The sequence below is a fragment of the Lissotriton helveticus genome, chromosome 6, assembly GCF_964261635.1.
Source record: "Lissotriton helveticus chromosome 6, aLisHel1.1, whole genome shotgun sequence".
In the NCBI taxonomy this organism is placed as follows: Eukaryota; Metazoa; Chordata; class Amphibia; order Caudata; family Salamandridae; genus Lissotriton; species Lissotriton helveticus.
Window position 1 is genome coordinate 274,524,544 of NC_136067.1, and position 24,023 is coordinate 274,548,566.

Genomic DNA, 24,023 nt, shown 5'->3' on the forward strand with positions numbered 1-24,023 from the left:
TGGATCAAACCCAGATCTTTTGACTGGGTGCAAGTGCTTGATTTGTTCAGATGCTCCCTCCATCACCACCCCCTTTTGTACCGCTTTGGCCGCCATAAGTGTGGCAGGGTATGCTCAGACGTGAGTCCCTTGCTCACTTTGCCCCTGGATTCAAGTAAGCCGGGCTGAAGACAGCGGGAATGCCAGAAACCGGTCCTCGGAAGTTTGTTTCTGGTCCAGGGAAGGCATGGCTTGGCAGTTCGGGCTGGACTGTTCCCATGAGGCACAGGGTCAGACTGATTTGCATATAGCCATGTCTGAACTGGGGTGGCAGAGTGGGCTAAAGAACGGTGATGGATCAAACCCAGATCTTTTGACTGGGTGTGAGTGTTTGATTTGTTCAGATGCTCCGTCCATCACCACCCCCTTTTGTACTGCGCAGGGCCTGAAGCACTTCCTAAAGGTGGACCAAGTGATCCTCCCAGGTGAACAGAATCTAGTAACTCCACCATGATATACTCTACTATAACCTTCCAGATATGAGAGAACATATTCACTAACCTTTGGAAGGTGGCAGGTTCATGTTCAAACCAAAGAGCATCACTTTAAACTGAAAGTAGCCTTCAGGAGTTAAAAATGCAAACCACTCCTTGGCTCATTGTGTGAGAACAATCTGATGGTATCCTGCAGTTAAATCAAAATACATAGGTACTTGGCAGCCCTCAACTTGTCTATGAGCTCATAATCTCTTGGTATGGTGTGAGCATCAGTCTTAGTGACTGCATTTAGGCCTTTATAGCCCACAGAGAATTTCATCTCAGGTTTCCCATCTGTTTGTTTAGGTTTGGGCAGCAACACAACTAGGCTGCCAGGGGACTGGGCTCAATTACCCCATATTCTAGCATCTTGACAACCTCAATGGTAGCTTTGACCTAGTCTGAAAGTCTGTAAATTGTACTATCGATAAGCACGCTGTCACCTGTGTCCACATCATGAAGACACCAAGTTGTCACACCTGGAGTCAAGGAAAACAGACCAGCAAACTCTTTCAACAAGTTATAACATCTGTAGGTAGGTAAGATTTTATTGCAGGAGATTAATTAAATTAATTACAAAAAGGTCATTAATTTTAAAATCAAAACAAACACATATAGTTAATTTAAGATTGACATTACGACCTGTAAACATTTGTATTATATAAGTTTTAGTCTTAAGGCCAGTCTTAGGAGGTGATTAAAATAAAATTGATTAGAATAAAAAAATATTGTTTTTGTCAGGGTTGTTTTAATTAATTCCAGGTTTATGGTTTTAAAAGTTCCCATATCGAGCAAGAAATAAAGCACCAGTAGAATGTATGCCCAATGATAGTGCCTCCCTGCAAGTACGTATTCCATGTTTTAAAATTATACAAAGAGCAGTCCCAAATTCCAGGCAGCATCATAATAGATGGGGAAATTACTCCTTTCATATATGTGCAAAATTGGCTATTTGAGGTAGGTCTGGCTCTCTTGCTCCAGTTTGGTTGTAATTCATCAGTGGGTAATATTAAAAACCTGACAAGCAATATATTTCACCAGCAGATCTGACTCAGGGCTGATTTCAGATGGTACTGCGGATGCGCAGCATCGAAGGATGTTCAGACAGCCCTTTATAGATCACATATACATAGCGATTGTTTATCAGGCATTGTTTATCAGGCAGTCTAAATCTTGCAGTCACCTATTTTTTCGTTATTGCTTTCAGGTCTGAGTTTAAGATTCTGCTTTTTAAGGAAACCTGACTTTATCCCTAAATTGATGCAAGCTTTACAAAAATATCTTGACCTTTTTTGATCTGGGATATCAAAGATATCCCACAGCACAATTTTCAATGAGTCGTCATTTGCGTGTACAATCTCGTCATAGTACCTGAGAAACTGAGATTTACAAACGGTGGGTCTTAGATCTTGTTTTTGTAAGGCACATTTCAGGTGTGTCTGTGTGCGATGGATATATAAGGGTAGACTACTCGTCTGTGGGAGATGCATTGCATCTTATCTTATCTAACAGTGCAGACTTTTTCCCTGGGAAGGCTGGATGACCATATGAGATAGTTGGTACCAGTTTTGCTTTTAATTCCCTTATAATAGCTTCAGAAGATGGGCTGTATAATTTTGTGTTTAGGTGACATAGTGAAAATATTAATTTGCTGTTTTTTTTCCAGTAATCTCAGATGGAATTGTAGTTTGGTTCTATCAGTTAGCCATATCTCCAAGTTATTGTAAGTGTTAACGTAGCCGATCTTGACCGGGTGAATTTCCACGTTTTTAGGTTTTCCCCTTTAGTTTTCACAATATCATCATTTTTGTTTTACTGGTATTTGCCCCTAACTTGGTATTCACATTACATTTATGTATCCCCCCAGAGAGCACTGGAAACCTATTTTCGTGTGATCTAAGATTATTATTTCAACTGTATATTGTCCAATTGGTATATTGTTGTGTTTCCTATTCTGGGGGTTTTAAGTTGGCCTTCTATATTGTGATCCTAGATTGACTGTGCATAGGTCTTGCAATAATGGGGTGAGAACACAGCATTATTGTATGCCTTTATGAGTTATTATTGTTTTTGTAGTCTTGTGTCTTTAGCCTAGTTTTATTTCTACCCAGGTGTTATCTTAAAGTGCCAAAATTACTTTGAACAGATATTGCTACTTGTCAGATATGATAAGGCAGCAATATTATCTGCAGTCCAGACTTTATGCCTAAATCCAGTTTGACAATAGGGAATCAGACTTTCTATCTCTGCCCAATTTTCTAGATCCTTTAAGAGGATAATTGCATATGCCTTGGTCTCTACATCAAGCAAAGCTGTAAGCCAATAATTTGCTGGATCCTTGATGCCCCCCCCTTCTTGTGATTTGGGTGCAGAATGGATCCACACCAAGAGTCTGGAACCTGTGCATATATAAAAGATACCTGATACAAAGGTATTAAATGTTGGCTCCAAAAGTCCATATCTGTCATAAACAGATGTTCAGATAATACATTTGACCCTGGTGCCCTATCAGCTCTTACTGTCTTTAGGAACTGTTTGACCAAGGTTTGGTTGATGTGACTGTCTGTGGAAATGGCTGGTTCAAGTCGATTATTGATCGTCTTTGTGCCTTCAATTGGTACTTCATCAGTAGTATACAGATGTTTATATGTTCAGTCCATGATTCTTGTGATTACAGTTTCCCCTTTTATACACAGATTCATTTAATCTGTTCACAAACTGCCAACTTTCAGACTGCTTATTGAGCCTTAGTCGTTCATGCTCTCTGATATATTGGTCTTCATATTTTTTTTTGGCCTCCCAGAGAGCTGTCCGATAAGATATCCTCGCCATCATCAATTTATGTATCATTTCATTGGTTTAATAATTTGACTTTGTGCATTTTATTTGCTTTCCTTAATGATGCTTTATGTTTTTTTAATGTGGTGTTATACCATGGCTTCTGTCTCGGGTAGCTGAGCCCCAGTAATTTACTATTCTGTTGTCTGATCATCTTTTCTGCCAATTAGTTATGTTTAGAGGCAATCATTTTTGGACAGTTTTTAGTGAAGTGTGGCCCTTGTGCCTTAGAAGGTTCAGAGTTTGTTTGTTACAATTCAAGTTGCCATAGCGTAAAGCAGGCTAAGGATATACTGTTCCATTTTAGTCTCTTGGTTAGCTTACAAGTTCCTGAACCATTTGGGGAATCAATAACCAGTAATATAACAGTCCCATTGCTGTTGGTCTGTCAAAATGGAAGAGAGAACTACTCTATACACCGAACAATCTTTGGCATAGTTGACAGCAGGTAAGGGAGAGCCTCACTTTCCTCCTTTTCCACACCATCTGTCACAATGAGCTCTGTTATTGTGTGGTTTCAACATTTTGAAATGTATCACACTGTGAAGGTTCCTTGAGGTACTTAAGTCCACCAAATATGTGGCTTCCCCTTTCTTTTCTAAAATTGAATAGTGCCCAGTCCATTTTCTTGTTTGTCTTCATCATGTACTCAGCCATTTGTTAGCAATAGCTTAGTCCATAGTCCACTATGTCCTGTTTTAGGTCTTTGGTGGGCTTATCCCACCCCTCTCTTACCAAACTCAGTGGATCTCTTACAGGGTGATCAAACAAGAGTTCACATGGACTGAAACCCAAACCTTTTATGGTAGCTCCCTGTAGGCAAACAGTAGACATTGAAGAAGAACACCCCACTTTTTGAGTTTCTCTGGTGAACCCATTATCATGCTCTTCGTGGTCTTATTTGAATCTCTTAACTGGACCATTACTGTGCAGGACCGTAGGAAGTGGTGAACTTGTAAGTAATATGATCACATTTAATTAAACATGTCCCATTTGTGGTTAAATGAGAAAGCCCTGTATCCTCTATACAGGGTAATACCCTTTTTCCTGAGGATACTACTTTGTCCCTATTGTCAATTGAGAGGACTTAAAGAATATTCATAAAAATATATGGGATTACCTCATATACCCCCTGGGTGTCATGCTTCATCATCATTCATTCAGTACTCAACAAAGAATCCTCAAATGCTGGGCAGCCCCTCAGTTGCATTTAGGGTACTGACAGGGAGAAAGAGACAAAGGATCCATAAAAAGGTATAAATCTTGATCACCTCCCCTATGAATATTAAAGTTTATTAGGCGTGGGGTGAGGAGAAGATTAAAAAAGGAATATGGGATGTGTGAGGGACTTTTATGAGTGCTACATCTTTTCAAGTCAACATGCTTCAGTCCTCTTGGTGGCCCGGAAATGGTCCAGGGCTTTTTTCAGGACCGGAATCCGAATTTCTCTAAAGTGTGTCCCTGCCTATATACACACACCTCCAGCACACATACATACAATACCACAGGTAATTTTCTGCTGTAATTGAAGATTCACGTAACACTTAACCCCTTCCATGCTGATGACGGCCCCCGTCGTCATGCATCACGGTGGGTGTGTGCTGATGACGGCTGGGGGCCGTCATGATCCCACCCACTCTTTAAAACTGCCACACAGCATGAAAATTCACCACGCATGCAAGGGGTTAAAATTCATAAGGTCCCTAACTATGAAGGAGTCAAAGAGCCAACTGCCAGGAGTACAAACGCTTAGTAGGTGCAAATATAGGGTGAGATCTTTGACGAATGTGTGACTACAATGTTCCCCATGTAAACCTGGGGCCACCCCTTGCTCAATGAACATGGTGGGGCAACTTTGGCCACAAGGGTCGATGTTCCTCAAAAGTCCCATTGAAGCCCAGCCAAAAACCAGTTGACGCTGGTCCACTGGTCTTCGTTTATAGTGAAAACAGTGGTTCCCTTTTAATGCCAGTCACTTCACTGTTGGATAACCAAACAGTACTCTACTAAACCTTTTGGGACCAGCTGACTCAGATACAATATTTGAGGGTGAAGACTTAGTCTCCAAGGCTGAAGTTGGGTGGTCAGTATCCTTCAGACATTCAGGCATTCTTGGCTACCAAATCACCACTACTTCAGTTGTTGTGGCCCTGTAGCTGTGACAGGAAGTCAGACAACAGACTCTTGGAGTAACTTCTTTTGTCTGGGGCTTGGGATGCCTTTACAGAAGGGCACAATAAGCACAGCACTCTCTTTGATAGCCCAAGGAGCAGCAGGTGGAGTTCAGATTTTAGAACAGCCTTTGCCGGGTCCAGGGAACAGCAGAGAAGTCCTTCTTCAGTTCTCTCTCCAGTTGAAATTTGATATGAGTTCTGAGTGCAAAGGTGCCACATTTACGCCCAGTTCTTGCCCGCTGGGGATGTTCTGAATACAGTCACTGGACCTCCAGTTTCTCTCCTGCCTAGTGATGACTTCCTATGAATTGTGGCATATATTGCGCCCAGAATGTATTATTGTGCTCACGCCCAACATTGCTGAAACATTCTCTAGCATTTAGAGATCCCTAGCCCATCTCAGAGGAGTGGCTCACAGAAATAACATGGTTTGTCTTCAGTTTAACCTACTCTGTCCCCAATGCCAGCCTGTCTACAAAATTCTCCTCTACCTTTTGAGCTCACACTTTATTTGGCTTTCAAGCCTGGGACAAGTCACACCTCTTCCAATGGCGGGGGCAGAATGGTGTCTTATGGCCAGCAACCATAAATGGTCACTTTGGGCAATAAAGTGGCAACTTGCCATTTCTGAAAAAGTTACATGAACCTCGAATTGAGTATAAAGTCAGGTTTAATTCAATAATCCTTTTGATAACTCGAAGTATCATATATAGTAGTCCATTCAGAAGTTATCACTACTGAGTTGTCAGCATGCAACTTTGTACTCATGAATTGGGCTAACAGCCTTTCCTAGTAAAAACAACATGGGTTTTTTACTGTTGGGGCATGTAGAAACAAGTCTTGCTTTTTAACATCCAGCACCCTGCCTTTGGGCTCATTTGGCCTATCTTAATAGTAACTTATATATATATTAAACATGTAGGTTTGGGCGTTGTTAGTACTTTAAATGGCAAGGTCAAGCTGACAATAAAAGAACTGCTCTGACAGCCGGTAGTGGCAGACTGGGAGCCATGCCCTGCTTGCCACACTTGTGGCGGCACAATTAGGGCTACAGTCAATGAGAAACACCATTCTATACAGACCCTGCATAGCCCTTCCATCATATACTAAGTGGGGCTATGTCAATTATGGATGAACCAATCAGAAATATACCTTTTAATGGTAATAGTATTGGCATGAAGGTCTGTTTGAAGGGACTCAGTGCACTTTTAGAATCCTAAAACAGCAACATCAGTACAAAAACATGAGGGTGATCACATAAAAGAAGCATTTCCTTACAACTTTCATTAACATTGCCCACATTGCTCCCATACACAGAAAAATCTTTGAAGATTAATCCTGAAATAGGACCACTGAATGCAAGTATGAATACTATTCATATAGGGCTAGATGTAGGTAAAAAATAACGAAATTTACCGATTCGGTATTTTAGAATTGGTAAATTAGATGTAGATAATAATTCTGTATTTTTTACCGAATCTGTAAGATTCTGTAATTACCGAATCGGTATTTACCGATTCGGTATTTGCCATTGATTCCTATGGGCCTCCAGGCCCATAGGAATCAATGTCAATTACCGAATCGGTTAATACCGAAAAATTCAAGGGTGGCAGGGTGTCACTTTGACACCCTGTTGCACCCCTGATTAGTGTTTGTGTGCCATGTGGGACACATACATCCCAGCCCACATCCAGTCTACCAAGGGGACCAATATCCCATAATACAGACTTATACATCCTTACGTGACATTGATGCACCTATTGTCATCATGAGGGAACGTTCTCCCTTTAAGCACTATGACATGGCCGCCCTCTTCACCGCGCACACCACATGATGTGCGTTCTGTCCATTGACACTACGATACCTCCCACCTAGTCAGGTGACTCCTTAGACTTAATAAAATAGATGGCCGCCGGGCAGCGGATCACCACCCGGACCTGGCGGAAGAGGGGTAGGCCGTAACGAGAGGACACGGGATTACACAAGTAAGTGCACGTCATGGGAAAGGCGCTCTTGAGACTACGGTCATAACCCTAGCTGTTTCCCTGCCTGCCACATAGCTTTGAGAGGAGAGAGAGAGGGGGATGGATGAAGAAAAACCCGGACTGTTACCACTGCGGGCCCCTTCTGGTCCTTCCTACACTTAGTAAAATGGCCAGGGTGGTTCCCTTTTAGTTATCGACTGTCCAGTTCCCTTAATCAGAGTCAGGGAATTGTTTAGAAGGTCACTCAGATTTTTGCAACACGCAATATGTAGCAGCACAGCCTTAGGTCAAAATACCTGTAATATCTCAGGGCACGCTAGCCAGCTCCAACACACCACGCGGTAATTATTGCCAGAGGCCAGCTCATTTTAGGTTCCCTGGTAGTTCACAAACAGCCCGGTTCACGTAACCAGAGCCTGGGTATTGTTTAGAAGGGGACTCTAATTTTTGAAACACGTAATACGTAGCAGCTTAGCCCATGGTCTAAATACCCATACCATCACAGGGCACGCTAGCCAGCTCCAACACACCACGTGGTATCTAGTGCCAGAGGCCAGCTCATTTTATGTCCCGCTGACAGGCTTGAGCTACACCGACCGGCAGCTTAACTTGAGAGACCCCGCTTAATCGAGCGCTAATTAGATATTAGGCTACGCTTCCTCCCATGGCCACTGGTTAGGGGAAGTTACCAACACTCAGTACATGTGAGATTGAAGTTCCTGGGGTTGCAGTGGTTCCCCGGCAGCTTGGTTCATAGCGGGGTTACTACATTTGCTGCCCCACATGAGCGAGTCATTTTGAATCTTTTCCCGGACGGGCGAGTGGTTCCCCGGCTGCTTGATACACAGCGAGGTCATTACAAATTACTGACCCACATGAGTCGGGATTCCCGTGCATGCACTCTATGTTGGCCAATATACAACCGGGTTAGTGATGTTGGCCCTAATCGCCTCGCCATCCTTACCCAGCCTACATTCCCAGCAGGACTGCATGATCATAAGGAGAGACAGAAGGCCTATAGTTCAACATGTCTACTGTCACTTTCTTGTTATATCCAGCCTTAAACTACAGAGATCGATACCGATGTACTACCTGCCGGGTACTGTTGTTGTGCTTATTCCTGACCAATTAGGTGAGTGAGGTGTTCCCTAAAATCCTATGAGAATGCTGCTGTTCATGAATTTTAAACTGTATTTTTCCACAGGGGCATGCTCACCATCGTGCTCACTGAGGATCATACTTCTTAATGTTTTTAACTCACATGCTAGCTACACCTTCACTAGCATGTTACACTGAGTGTACGAGGTCACTTATGATTGTTTTTGGTTTTGAAACCTGTTGTGATTTGCTTCCTTTGTCTCCCAACACAGGCAGATACAGCGCAATACAGGAACCACATTGTTTTCACTTTACAGTTAGTCATGCATACCTAACTTAGGAGAACATTTAGTGTAGACAGTTTCCCCACAAAGATTAACTTCTGACATAGGTCCTGATGAATCGCTAGTCATTGTACGCTTGTACTAAATGGATACCCAACTGTAGGACTCCATCGAGACCCTACTACATCCAAACACCTGTGTGACCCATACACTCACTTCCATTAGGAACAGTGCAGTACCTTGTTGTTTATACATGTATGTGTGTCACATGGCACAGGTGTACATGTACAGAGTAGCACATACACAGGTATTCCTTATTTACCACCAACTAATAGTTGGTGGTAAATAACAAATCCTTAAAGCTCTGTGGCACTGTTTACAGTGCCACCTACATCACAACATACAGATTCGGTAATTACCGAATCGGTAATTTTACTGATTGGGTAAAATTACAGATTCGGTAAAATTACCGAATCGGTAATTGTACTGATTCGGTAAATTTACCGAATCTGTATGTTTTTGGATGCCCTACATCTCAGTATCCAAATACCGGTCGGTAACGGCCGAAAATCGGTATTTTCGGCCGTTACCTACCGGTATTTGGATACCTACATCTGGCCCATAGTTGTTTCTGGAGTAAGTCTTAACACTATATACAAAGAATAAAAGTATCTATTAAAACCTTGAATAGGATAAAGTAGAAATATGAAACAAGAAAGCAAAACAATCCCTATGAAGAAAAATACAATTCAAACAAAATATAAAATGTATCCAACTTTAAGACTTTTAGACCACCACCTGCTGCCATTCAACTGCACTAATCCTTCTTCAACAAAGCATACTTTAAATGGACCATCAAAATCAAAATCCCTTTTCATCTCCAATCTTCCCTCCTTGTGATGAGTACAAAAACACCAGCACAAACACACACATCAACACAGTCTTCTTGCCAAAACATTACTTCATTTTTCCCTGTTTGACAAGACCCTTTCTCTGGCCTTCTCAAGTACATCAGCATCCCTGCCCATGCCTGGCCAATCGATTAGCCAACTGTGAGTCATCTTTGTATAGCCTTCTCTGCTAATCATCAACAAACATGGCATGTCACCTATACTTGAGTGGGGAGCATTGTGATATTGTCAATGATATGCCCGTGAAACAGGATGCAATATCTGTATTTGAAATCAATGCGGTTTGAATACCCTGCTCAAACCATTTGATTGAGGGCTGTACAACAGCATTGTGTAATGATTAACACTATGCCTCTTCAAAACTTTTTCCATCATCTATAAAATATACTCATCACCATTGTTTTGTATAAGATCTTAAGGTGGTCCGTCAAAAGCAAAGATTTGATAAAAGAAGGTCCGCAGATATCTGTTGAGGCTGCTCCAAATACAAGCATAATCACTCTACTTAGAATAGTAATCAATTATACCATTAGAATTTGTAACAAATATTTAGCAGACATTTTATAGACCTTTTTCCATTCTCATCTGCAACATTTCTAGAGGCACAAATGTATGCCCTCACATTAATGAAAAAAGTCAGCCATACACTATACAGTAGAAATCCGAGAATAGCTCCTCATCCTTACCTCTAGATTTTTCAAGCATGATCCTCTCCATTGCCAACGTCCAATCCTCTTCACCCATACAAACTTGCTCAACATCTACACCCGTCAAATGACTTTCTGTGATCATCAGTTACATAGTCCGCAGGCAGCCTTGACCAACAGCCCTTACAGTAAAACATCAGGGATGTACCCAACATCAGTATTGTATTCTTGTAAGTTAGAAACGAGAAGTGCTGTCTTGCAGATGCTCTTCCTGTCCCCTGCTCATTCTGATCAAGTAAATTAAAGACATTTGATCTTCGGGCAATTGGAAATGTGTCCCCCACTGATACATTTTGAAGTTCTCCCCAGTCCAATTGCAGGCTACTGCCTCTCTCTCAATAGTGCGGTCATGCTTTTCGTATTTACATGATATTTTAGACATGAAGGCAATAGTCTGTTCAAGTCAAAACAATTATCTAAACACTGTTGCAGTGCGTCCCTAACCAGCCATTAATGTTCTTTAGGGCTAGAGCAGTTTCCATCAAATTCTTTGCTATTTTAATATTTTCTAAGATTACACATTCCACACACATTTCTCTATTCTTAGCATCTTGGTAAGAAGCTCCATCCTTGATGCATAACTGTAACCTAGAATAATAGTCACAAAAACCTATAAATGATTTAAATTGATCCTCAACTTTAGGCTTTGGTAGCTTTTAGATAGCCTCAAGTAGATTCCATATAGGCTTGATGCCACAAGGTGTGATCACCAATTGTCCCAAATACTGAACAGTTTGAATCAAAAACTTAGAGCCAGATTCATAAAGGCAAACTTAGATGTTTGGCCTAAACTTTGTCAAAACATATACGTTTATGAAATTGGGAATTCACAAAGGGCTTTTCCGAGTATTATCTTTATGTCCACACTCGGGGTGGGTCTCAGCCCTGAGTGCGGACATAAAGATAATACTCGTAAATGCAATTTGTGAATTCCCAAAGTCATAAACTTAGATATTTAGACCAAACATCTACGTTTACCTTTGTGAATCGGGCCTGTACACTTGGTCTTGGCAACAGTCATGAGTGTCCTAGAAAATAGGTGTTAGCCTATGTTTTCTCTTCAGCCACAACGTTAACAGAAGTTGATGATGTGCATTCACCCCAAGCCACTAATACATGATTAGACATTTCAGATCTCACTATTCCTATTGTTCTCTGATAGTCCTCCTTTCTTGAATGAAAATCGTGGCACTCTACAACGACGATCCTCAGAAAAGTTTTTTATAACTTCTGTATGAATACCCCACCTTTTGAAATTTGCTGGTTTACCTTTCATCCTCGGGAAGATGATCAAAAATAATTTATGACCTTCTACTTTAAGTCAATGAAATTGCAAAGGAATTTTGCTCTCTGCATCCATTTATTTTGCATTCATGGCAACTAAATAGTTTGTAAACGTTCTCAACTACAGACTCCAAAACAGAGTATACAAACTTCCTGTAAAAATAAAGGAGGTGGCTAAATGCTAGGCAATGTAGTAATTTGCAAATGTTGCATACAAGTACTAGATGTAATTGTTAGAAAAGGGGTCTCTAGTTGGCAGAGGTAGGTACCTTTTTTCAAATAGGGACCCTTGCTTCTAGTCAGAGTAAGGGGGATACACACTCCAGATAACCCCTGTTCACCCCCTTGGTAGCTTGGCACGAGCATACAGGCTTATCCAAACGGCAATGTGTAAAGTATTTGTACCAACACTCACAGTGACACAGTGAAAACACCACAAAAGAAAATCACACCAGTTTAGAAAAATAAAGTATCTTTATCTAAACTAAAAAAGACCAAAACAACAAAAATCTAACATACACAGTTAGAAATATCACTTTCAAAAAGGTTTCAAGAACTTGTACCACAGAGAACTATGGATGCATGACTTTTCACCAATGTACCTGTGGATGCATCAAAGTTCCAAAAGCCAAACAGCCGCAGAGTCGGAAAACAAAGAGATGTGACACTCCTGGGATATTGGGGAGGGAATGCGACAGTTCTGCGACATGCAGAGGACGAGTTGCATCAAATCCTGTCTCAATGGGGAACCCAACCACAATTAAAGGGTATACAGGCAGACATTTTCTCTCCTGACATACATTTTCACATTTTTAGACCTGCCAGTCCTAGGGCGGTCTTCTCCCACACAGTTTGCCTTCAACCTTCCTATTTTTGTTGAATTCATTTTAGTTGGCCATATGACTCTAGCCCTTTACTCCTGCTAACCAGTGATAAAATTCTTGCGCTCATTCCCTAAACATGGTAAAATTAGCTTACATCTGATTGACATATTTAATTTACTTATAAGTCCATAGTAAAGTTGTATACCACATACCTAGGGAATGCCACTTAAGTGTTACAAGTAGGCCTGCAACACTTATTGTGCAAACACTTAAGTAGCCCAGCAATCATGTCTCAGGCCTGCCATCGTAGTCTGCCTGCAGGTTTAAACTGACAATACAACATGGCAAAATATCTCTTTACCAAGCCCAAACCTCTCTTTTAATACATTTATGTCACCCTAGGATAGGCCCTTAAAATTCCATAGGGCAAGGTGCATTGCAATAAAAACTGTTTGACTTTAGGATGTCTTGATAGTGAAAAACTCACCAATTTGTTTTTGAATACTTCGAGGTCTTCCTCTCTCATAAGGTAGCATTGGGCTACCTTTTTACATTTAATAAGTGCTCACTTTTGAGTAGGCACAGATTGGGAAGTCAAGTGTGGTGTCTGGGAAATATACATTCAAAATTCTACTCAATGGTAAAGTTTAATTGTCAGTCGCAATTCTGTAAATGCTACTTTTAGAAAGTTGTCCTTTTCTTGTCCTAACCACTTGGTGTCTGAAGCCTCCTTCTGGGTCACATCATTAGGGGTAGCTGACAGTTCGCCTTTGTGTATTTCTCCCAGACAGCATCCCAAAAGAGGGTCTGGCTGTTGGCAGGATGGGCCGTCTTTGACTTGATATGGGGCAGAGCTGTCACTCACCACACTTGTACTTCAAAGGCACTGGCTCAGCTCACAGACAAAGGACTTCATACTAGCCTATTGTGTTCCTATACAGACTGGGACCAGGACAGCGAGGCAGGAAATTCTAGACACCTCTGTAGGTGTAATGTCCAAAAGTTTCTCCCACTTCAAAGTGGGCACCATGTATAAATATTGGACCCTTTGACTTACTCTTCAGATCACTTCTTTACCTGTGGAAGACTCAGAAGAAGGACTACTCTGCTGCTCTGCTACAAAAAGTACTGCACATATGCTCTGCTGCTCTTCTACAAGAAAGGCTGTTCTGATGCCTGAGTCGAAGGACTAAACCTGCACCTTGAACCCGGACAATCAGAGTGACTCCAAGGGCTTGATGGCTGGACTCCGGATTAGAGACTCAAAAGACTGAAAAGGATCCAAGCATCTTGAACCCTGCACCTGGGCTCTGCCTGCGGTGAGTTCTGACCCCCTAAGTAGTTCCTTCCTATCCTGGAAACTTGGAAGTGGGACTAAAGGTGCTCTGCCATCTCATAACCAATGGAGTGCAGCGCAAGCTGGCACAGGACCTGGCATCACACCTCTGAACCACCACTGCACACTGCAATACCCCGCAACAAGGACATAATTACAATTCTTAACAGGCCTAACCTGGTCACTGTAACCAGCCCCCACTCTATCACGGTTGATAGAGTGGGGGTATGACTTTGTCCTTATCCGGCACCGATTATCATGGTTGGAGCTCTGTGCTTTTAATCGCTATTGTTCTCTTAATCTTTAAAATGTAATATCTCTGGTTCTACTGATTCGATTCTTGTTATTTGCTGTCAAATAATGTATTTACATTTTCTAAATTGGCATGAGATTTTTCTGGTGTTGTGTTTTCGCTTTATTAATGTTTCTGTGCTGCATAAATGTACACATTGACTCTAAGGTAAGCCTTGCTGCTTTTGTACCAAGCTACCAGAGGATTGAGTACGGGTTAGTTTCGAATGGGTCACCCTGACAGGCATTGGTTATTGCATTAGAAGAGCTCACAGCCTTTTCAACCATCAACCCAACTTCTCACGCACATACTTACCATGAGAATGTCTAAAGTGCATTTACCTTTTGCAATATAAATTGTCTAAAAAGATGCAAGTATGCAAACATAGGGTAGAAAGGTTAAAATATTGAAGTTTCTTGAAGATGAAAAGATTTACATTGAATTTTGGGAACATTTTGGGACAAACATTTGCAAATGAGAACACACAAGAGATAGTGTATATTTTAAAACAAAGTAACAAACAGCCTAAACTATTTCAAGTACAAACACAAGCGGTTAATTCAGGTGGTTCATGGGTTGATGAAACTAGAACAGTGGCAGGCAGGTCAGTTACTTTTAAATGTAAAATTTGATAAGCAGTAATGTACAATAATATTGCAAATGGCTTAACTTAATTTCGCATGAAAGCATCATGGAATAATCCATTGCAAATTTTCAGAGAGTTATTATCTTCATTTTTACAGTATCCTTACTTGGCAAGAACATCATACAACAAGTACAAGAGAGTTTAATTTATAACCAAGGGGAAAGGCAGCAATGCATAATAAATACACAGTACATTGAAAAGATTATACATCACTGCTGGGATTTAATTTGCAAAACAAAATTACAACCAGTGGCACATAATGAAAGACATGTTTACATAGTTTATGAAATTGTGCTCTCATTAGAGAAAGATGTTATTAAGAACCAATACGTTTACAATGAGCAGACATTTATTTTGACATGGGATTTGCACCACATTTTTTTATTGTGGCAACAATTGCCTAGGACGGAGATTATTCAAAATGTTAGCTCAACAGTGTTTGCTGATGAATTTAAGGTCTGATTCTAATTTATTTAACTTTATAAACTTGAAAAAGATTCTACTTTGCCTGTTACCAGCCACATTATACAGTGCAGAATATTAAAACTGCTCTTCCCCAGCCAATTATAGGCAAACATATTTAAAAAAGAGTTAAAATGTGGAAGTCAGTAAATTAACCTGTGCTCAACTATCATGTAGATCCGAGGAGTCCTCCAGGACCAGAGCATTTTGGATGACCTAAACTGAGGTCTTGGTGTCCAAACCAACTCTGGACACACCCACAGGATGTCAGCCGTTAAACCAGCTAGCTCTACAGTGCCACTTCCCCTCTCCTGTATGCTACAGTGGTGTAAGTAGTTTCTGGCAAACACTGAACATTACAACCCCGATTCCTCAGGGATAGGTGAAAACAGTACAGTATTTTTCACTCAGATACTCATGCTTGCTTTCTCTCAGGCTTGACACAGGATGGCGATTAGGACATTTCAATAATATTTATTGGTCCAGCGACAGCCTGGTGCAAAACATATGTGCTCCGACAATCAGGAGACAAACGCATATGAGAGAGATTGCTAGTATAAATATAGTAAATAGTAGATGCATTTCTACCATAGGGCTAAATAAGATGAACATTTGCAGTTCAGATAAAACAGCAGCACTTGCATATTCCTAAAATGCGTGCCCTAGGTAATTTGCCTAAATGTACCTAGCCTCGATCCGTATGTGTAGCATAGATATGTGCATATGTGTATGTAGAAAAGAAATCCCTAGGAAGCTCCAACCACCTCACCTGATGGTAGAGAACGAAGGACCCCATCTCTGCTTCGAGGATGACATCCCACAAGTCAGTACAGACCACTGCAAGATTTGGCATGCAGGACCCCGTCTCAGCTTTGAAGGAATTATCCTCTAATTTGTAGGGGGGATTGAGGGTCTGTGATACTAAAGTGGTAGCTCCAGGGTTTTTCTAGAATCAATATGTTTTTAAAACAATCATGGATGTTTTGAAAACAATCATAAATGTCTTGAAAACAATTACCAATGCTTTACTAAACAAATGTGATCATACACAGCTGGCTGCTGGTCAAGGATTAAACATATGGTGACCCTTATACAGAATTATTTGGCTGTGCGGGGGACATGTTTAGGTATGGCAGGTACACAGATTATGATAGATTACTAAGAGCCTGGTGTCGAAGAGACAGGAGCCAGCTACTAGGTAAAAGGTCACCGGTGTGGAATTGTTATTGTCATGTGGATAGGACAATGCATATAAAAAGGGGTATACATGACTGGACTAGTCTAAAGGACATGCACATCTCTATGGTAACTTGGCACAAAAGTAGTCATGCTTAACTTTGAGGCACTATGTGAAGTATTTATGGAGCACAAAACATTATTAAAACGAAAACACAGCACAAGAAAATCCCACACCAATTTAGCACAGAAACACATAATTTGTATAAATAAAATGACACAAAAACTAAGTAAATCAAGTCAGTAGAACTGGCGTTATTAGGTTTTTGTGTTTGGTGAATAATAGCACATATAATATTAAAGCACCAGCCATGGTTATCTGGTTGCATGAACCTGAATCAAAGTTAGAAGAAATTTTGAACAAAAGTCCAGAAGAACGTAGAGTGCAGCAGGGCAAAGCAGCAGCCTATGTCTGAAGAGGAGTCGTTGTCACCTTGAAGCGCTTCACGAAGTGCCAGATACTGCCATTTGGAGGTCCTACTGAACATTTTTTTTTTTTATTATTTTGATAATAAATGAAACATTCTGTAGCACGATGCCATATGCAAAAGCCTGTTCCAATGATTCGGTAGGTGAATGGTTTCACCCGTTCTCCTGTGGACATACAATGCCATATGGTGTTTACTTCATCTGACTCGTTTATTATCACAATCATTTATTTTGTTTTTTTAACCTGTTTCTCCATATGTATAATTCAACCTTTAGCAAGCCACTTTTTTATACATGGAAAATAAAAAAAACTGTGGTTTTGGAACCGATCCTACCATGTTTTCTTAAAATGTATGACCTCAAAATCCTGTCTTCCTTTATGCTTTTAGAAATATTAAAGAAGAAATCAAAGTAGATGGGGTGTGGCTAGGCCCCCGAGGAGTATGGCGGCACTGGGCTGAAGCGCTCCGTGACGGTCGGCAAGCTCCGTGATTTCCGTCTGTCTTTTGACTTGTAGGAGACGGTTTCGGTTGTATGAAGACCATGGGCGTATTTTGAGGGCTACATCACCTCCAGGACCACTATTGCAGGCGACTTCTCCACGGATGTAAGTCCGTCGCGGATTTTGCAGCGACCGCCATTTTGTTTTAACGCGCATCGCGCGTCTCCTCTACAAAAGGCTGTCTGCATGCTTCTTTCATGCAGTTCTCCATGTTACCCTAATGCAACTTGCCCAGGATTTTGGTTTCATCGTTTTCCAGCTGGAGTTGGCTAATTTCAAAGTTACTCTGCGTCTTCATTGTTGCTGAGGAATTTCCTTTCCTTCATGTGAGGTAGCAATTTGAGTCCTGCCCAATGCCATCACGATGTTTCCTCATGCTACTGTATTTCCAGTCTGACTCTTCTGATGCCTGTTCATTATTGCCTCATTTTTATCAGGATTCAGAGGTTTGTGTTTTCTACGTTGGAATTATCCTATCAAATGCTGCATATTGAGTGTTTTTTCGCTCTTTCTCCTATTTTGCCTTCATATGCAGTTTGACCATTCTGTTTTTGCTGCTTTATCCTCACATTGCGCAGTTTCAATTTTTCTGCATTTTCTCCGTGCCAGTACCCTTCACGTATCTCAACACCTGACAATTTATTCATACAGTGTGTTTGCTCAAGGTGACCTTTCAGTTGCTGGTTTATTTTTTTTTTATTTTACATGGGCACTCACTCTCTTTAATTGTTTTTATCTCACAGAACTGTTTCCTTCTGTGCTTCATTGGAGGGTACTGTTGTGAGTGTGCCTTATGGGCAGAAGTAAAACGGTGCATTCATCTACGACTAAACCAAAGCATATCTTTATTAAAAACTCAAAGATTTTCTCTGAGTTTTCCAAACTTGCAGATTCTCAGGCGTCCTTCCCTCAGAACCCGCAGTTCAAAATAGAGTCCTCTTCTACAGCCTCAGGGAAAACGAACACCAAAAGGCTGAAAAAAGACCCTCCTTCTCCGCCTAAGTCAATGTCGCCAGTTTCTTTGGAGCTACTGTTGGAGGAAATTAGGGCCCTGCGCCCCTTCATGGAGGAAACTAACGTTAAATTGCAAATGCTGACTGATAACTGGTCTCAATTGGAGACAAGAGTCTCATCAGTGGAACAAAGTGTCTCATCCTTTAAGGAAACAGGTGCCACAGTTTCTCATTTGAATTCACAGATCTCTTCTCTCCAACGACAAGTGGAGCATCTTGAGAACTATAACAGACGCAACAATCTTCGCATCTACGGCCTGGGAGAGGGCATTGAGGGGAATGACCCCATCACTTTCTTTAAATCCTTTCACCCTGAAATATTACATCTGCTGGATGACACGTTGCTTAATATCTAGCGTGCACATCGATTGGGATGGGCTCCTTCTTCCTCCTCAACTTCGTTGAGACCAAGAGAAGTCCTTTTGTACTTTTTAGAATATACAGATCTCCTGAAGGTGTTATCGGCTGCTAAAGCTTCCCCACTAATCACATGGTCTGGCTCATCTATGTTCTTTGCGCAGGACTGTGCCAAAGCCACTGCAAACCGACGTAAAGCCTTCCTGGATATGAGAGCTGATCTGCGGGCAATAGGGGCCCGTTATGGCATCTTCAACCCATGTCTTTTCAAAGTTACGAACAACAACAAAACAACAACCTACGAAGATCCTACTCATCTCCAAAGCTTCATAAACTCTTGCAAACCAACTAATATGGATTCTTCTGGTCCTTCCTCTTCATCTCACTCTCGAGATCATTTTATTTTTCTTGTATAGATCTCTCAAGCCTTGTTTCTTCTTCGCGTGGTTATTACTTCATGTTCTGTCGTTCTTCGTTTTCAACTAGTTGCTGTTTTTATTAGACTTATTAAGTTATAGCTTCTTATAGTGATTATGTTTACTGTCATTGCTTGTTAAAAATGTTAATGCCTCCTCCTGTAATTTCTTTTAACCTTATTGTTTTTTGTCTCCATAGATTATGTACCCTTGTTTCGTGGTGTCTTCCCGATCACATGTCTGGCTGACCCTAGATGCCCTGAATACTCCAAGTGGTCCTCTCCCCCCTCCTGTTCTCCTGTTTATGCCTCCTTGACATCCCCTTTTTGTAGGTATGTTTTCCCTTTATTTGCTTCTCATATTTTTTTTCCTCTTTGTCCTCCTACCTTCCTCTTTTCCTTCTTTTTCTATTAATTATTGGGTGTCGCGTTCTTTCTGGTTCCTCACAGTACTCATCAATTTCCTTTCTTCTCTGGTTTTTATATTTACTTATGTTATGTTTCTTGCTTTTCTATCACCCTTCATCCTCCCACGTTTATAATTTACCACTGTCTTCTATATGATATGGGTTTTCTTCTTGCTCTATTTTTTCATTTCTTTGGATCATTGTGTTTCTAATGCTCCATGTCATTAAAAACTATTACTTGGAACGTTAAGGGTATGAATTCCCCCATTAAGAGACAAAGAATCTTGTCTCACTTAGCCAAATTAAATGTTGATTTCGCATTCTTACAAGAAACTCTTCTGCCCAATGTTGAGTCATTAAAACTGAAAAGAGGTTGGGTAGGTGATGTTTTCTATTCTCCAGGTGATGGCAAGCGTAATGGAGAGGTGATATTATGTCATAAGTCTCTACAATATTCTCTATTATCTCAAGAATCTGATACGAATGGCAGATGGCTAAATGTTAAAATGTCTCTCAAGGGTGTTCCAATCTCTCTTCTGAATGTGTACGCACCTACATGTGGTGACCCTTCTTTCTGGTCCACGTTCGCCAAAATTATTACTCAATCCATGGATGATAATTTTGTTCTAGCAGGTGACTGTAATCAAATTTTCGATCCTTTCATTGACAGAATATCTAAAGTTGCATTCATTCCTAATAAATCCCATAAATCCTTTGTTCAGGCGAACTCGCATCATAAACTTATTGATGCTTGGCATCTGTGTAATCCAACCACCAAAGAATTCACTTTTTATTCCCCATCCCATCATTCTCAATCAAGGATCAACTATATTTTTGTTTCTCACCACATTGCACAAACCCTCACAAATGCTGAGATTGGTCCCATTCTTTTATCAGATCACGCCCCTGCCTCAATAAACATTGATATTCTACCTAAATTCACTGGTCCTAAAAGATGGCGTTTTAATAACACTCTTCTTCTGGATTCGAAGTTTACGGACTCATTCATACATTTTTTTGAATAGTTTTTTTAGATTAATCAAACTCACTCCGTGCCTTCTTCCACCTTGTGGGATGACTTTAAGGCCGCAGCAAGAGATTTCGTTGTTAGCTTTGTTGCAAAAAAATGAAAAATTGCCTGAAAATTCACTGGAGACCTCCTTCAGAAGATTAAGAGATTGGAGCACTCTTATTATACCTCACATTCTAAAGACTGTCCAACAGAGCTCTTATTATTGCCAAAATGCAATGCAACAAAAAATCTACAGAAGATGCCTCTTTTTTTTGGTAAAATCTAGTGCGAAATTTTATGGGGGTAAGAATAAAGCGGGGAAAATCTTGGCTAACTATTTAAAGGTTAAACACAATAGGTTGAATATTGAGTCTGTTTACGATACGAATTCTGACTTACAATGTAAAGATGCTGATATTTTGAATGAATTTTCTCTCTTTTACAAAACCTTGTATACCTCTGAAACTCAACCCACTACCCAATCCTTGTCACATTTTTTCTCCAGTATTCATAAACCCCAACATGTGCCTCCTGATCTTTCTCCCTTGGAATTAGACCTAACACTGAAGGAACTACTTAAAGCCATCCAACACCTTAAAAAGAACAAGGCACCTGGACCAGATAGTTTCACGGTCGAATTTTACCTCCATTTTTCTAAACTTATCCTGCCTAAGTTACATTCCCTACTAGATTCTTTCACCGCATTGGGTAGTTCCTCTGGTTCCTTCTCCGAAGCACACATATGCCTTATACCCAAAGAAGGAAAGGACCCTAAGCACTGCAAAAATTATAGGCCCATCTCCTTGGTAAATATTGATTACACCATTTTTGCTAAAGCATTAGCGATTCGTTTGGACTCTTATTTACCTGACTTACTGTGTAAGGAACAATCTGAGTTTGTTAAAGGGCAATTTATAACGGATAACACAAGACTCCTTTTTAACATTTTATCTAAAACCCCATGTTTAAACCATTCTCTTGCAGCGATTGCTCTGGACGCTGAAAAGGCGTTTCATAGAGTTGAATGGCAATATTTGTTTTATGCCCTTAAATTGTTTGGTTTTGGCCCTAAATGTATATCCCTAATTTCCCTTCTTTATTCTAGCCCTCGTGCGGCAGTTTGCGCCTATGGCTTAGTGTCTCCATTTTTTTACCTAGGAAGAGGTGTGCGCCAAGGTTGTCCTTTATCCCCTTTTCTTTTTAACTTAGCTTTGGTATACAGCGCCAGGACACCACGTAACGAGGTAACAGTGCGCTTTACAAGTATACATACATTACATTACACATTACAACCTTTTCTTTCTAAATTTCGCGAGATTCCTAACGTACATGGTTTCCACTCAATGCACTCTCATGTCAAACTTGCAGCATATACTGATAATATTTTACTTTTTCTCTCCAAACCTGATGACTCCATCCCTGCCTTTCTAACTGAGGTACGTGAATACTCCAAAATTTCAGGGTATAAAGTCAATAAAGACAAATGTGAGATTTTACCTTTAAATAAATACACTTTTAAATCAGATTTCAGTGCTTCCAATTTCACTTGGAGTTCTACTCACATTAAATATCTGGGTTTGCATGTTACCTCTTCCATTTCAGACACAGTGTCGCTATGCATTAATAAATGTATTCAAAAGATTTCGGATCTGACTGCCAGGTGGCATCCTATTTATTTATCTTGGTGGGGTCACCTTGACACCATAAAGATGATGCTGTTTCCTATAATTATATATACTATATCTTATATCCCGGTTTCCATTCCCACAACATTTTTAAGAAGCTAAGAAGATTAACTCTGTTCTTTCTTCCTTTTTATGGAATAATAAGAAGTCCCGAATGTCTCTTATTAGATTAATGCGTCCTAAATCGGACGGCAGAGTTAATTTCCCGGATTTTCCAGCTTATCAGAAGGCACTCCTTCTAAGTCAGCCCTCCCTTTGGTTACGAGATCCCGCAGACGACTGTCCTTCATGGACTACAATTGAACGTCTCTTTCTGTCTCCTTTTACCTTGGCTGAATACCTTTCTTTTTTGCGTAAACCACAAGCATTATCCACACCCATAATCAAATTAACTTCTAAATTACTTTTATCTTCTTCCTCCCCTACTTATAATACTGTAGATGAACTTCTCACTTCCACCATTTGGCATAACAAACATTTACTCATCAAAAATACACCTTTCTATTGGAGGACCTGGCGTCAGAAGGGGTTAATTTGGATACATCAATTATTCTCACAATCACAATTCTTATCTTTCTCATCACTTAATCAACTATTCAATTTACCTACTTCCTTCATTCATAAGTACCTTCTAATTAAAGCAGCGATTATGGCTGCATATACCCAGTTGTCTACTACTACTACTCCCAACTCTGTAACACAATTACATAACTTTCTGAAAAATACCTCCAAGTCTTCCATCATATATAGGTATCTTCATAATACTAATAATGAAAATGTTCGGCCAAAATCCAAAACAGAAGAGTTGTGGGAATGCGACCTTGCCACTTCCTGGCCAGTGACCTTCTGGAATCAAATATGGGTCAAAATTCCGAAATCATCAAGAGCAGCTAATATAAACCAGACATTGTTTTTTCTATATACAGACTCGTTCTCACGCCACATGATTTGAGCAAAAGATTTACTACAGTACCAGACGACTGTTGGATATGCTCCTCTCCGAATGCAGATTTGTTTCACATTTTATTTGCTTGTTACCTTGTACACAATTTCTGGAAACAAGTATGGTCCCAAATTAACTTAATTTTCCTAACTCAATTTCCCTTTTCTTTTGCTCATGTTTTTTTGGGAAGTCTCTCCTCTTGTTGGGAAATTATTACGCTTAATGTTAACATCATTGATTTGCTAATAGCAGTTGCTGTCCAGAAAATTACAGCCAATTGGAAAGATTTTTCTAAGATCTCTTTTAGAGCTTGGTGGTATAATGTTTGCCATAATTATAGATTGGACACCTCCTTTGTTTATCCTTTACACATGGCAACTAAACGACTAGATTTATGGATGCCTGTTATGACATATCTTGATGTCTGTGCTAGTCGTTCTTTCCAACTGCAGCCCAGTCAGCAAGAAGTCTTAAAAAATCCTTGAATCCCATAACGTTCTTTATTTCTTCAGTATCCTTTTGTTTATTCTCACAACTGAGATATGTTGCTTTCCTTGTTCTATTTCACGCCCATTTCATATAATATTAATGTAGCAATTTCTTGGATGATCTTTATGTATGATTTGTATTTGAGTTTTATGTTTTGTACTGACATCCTTATTTTTCTC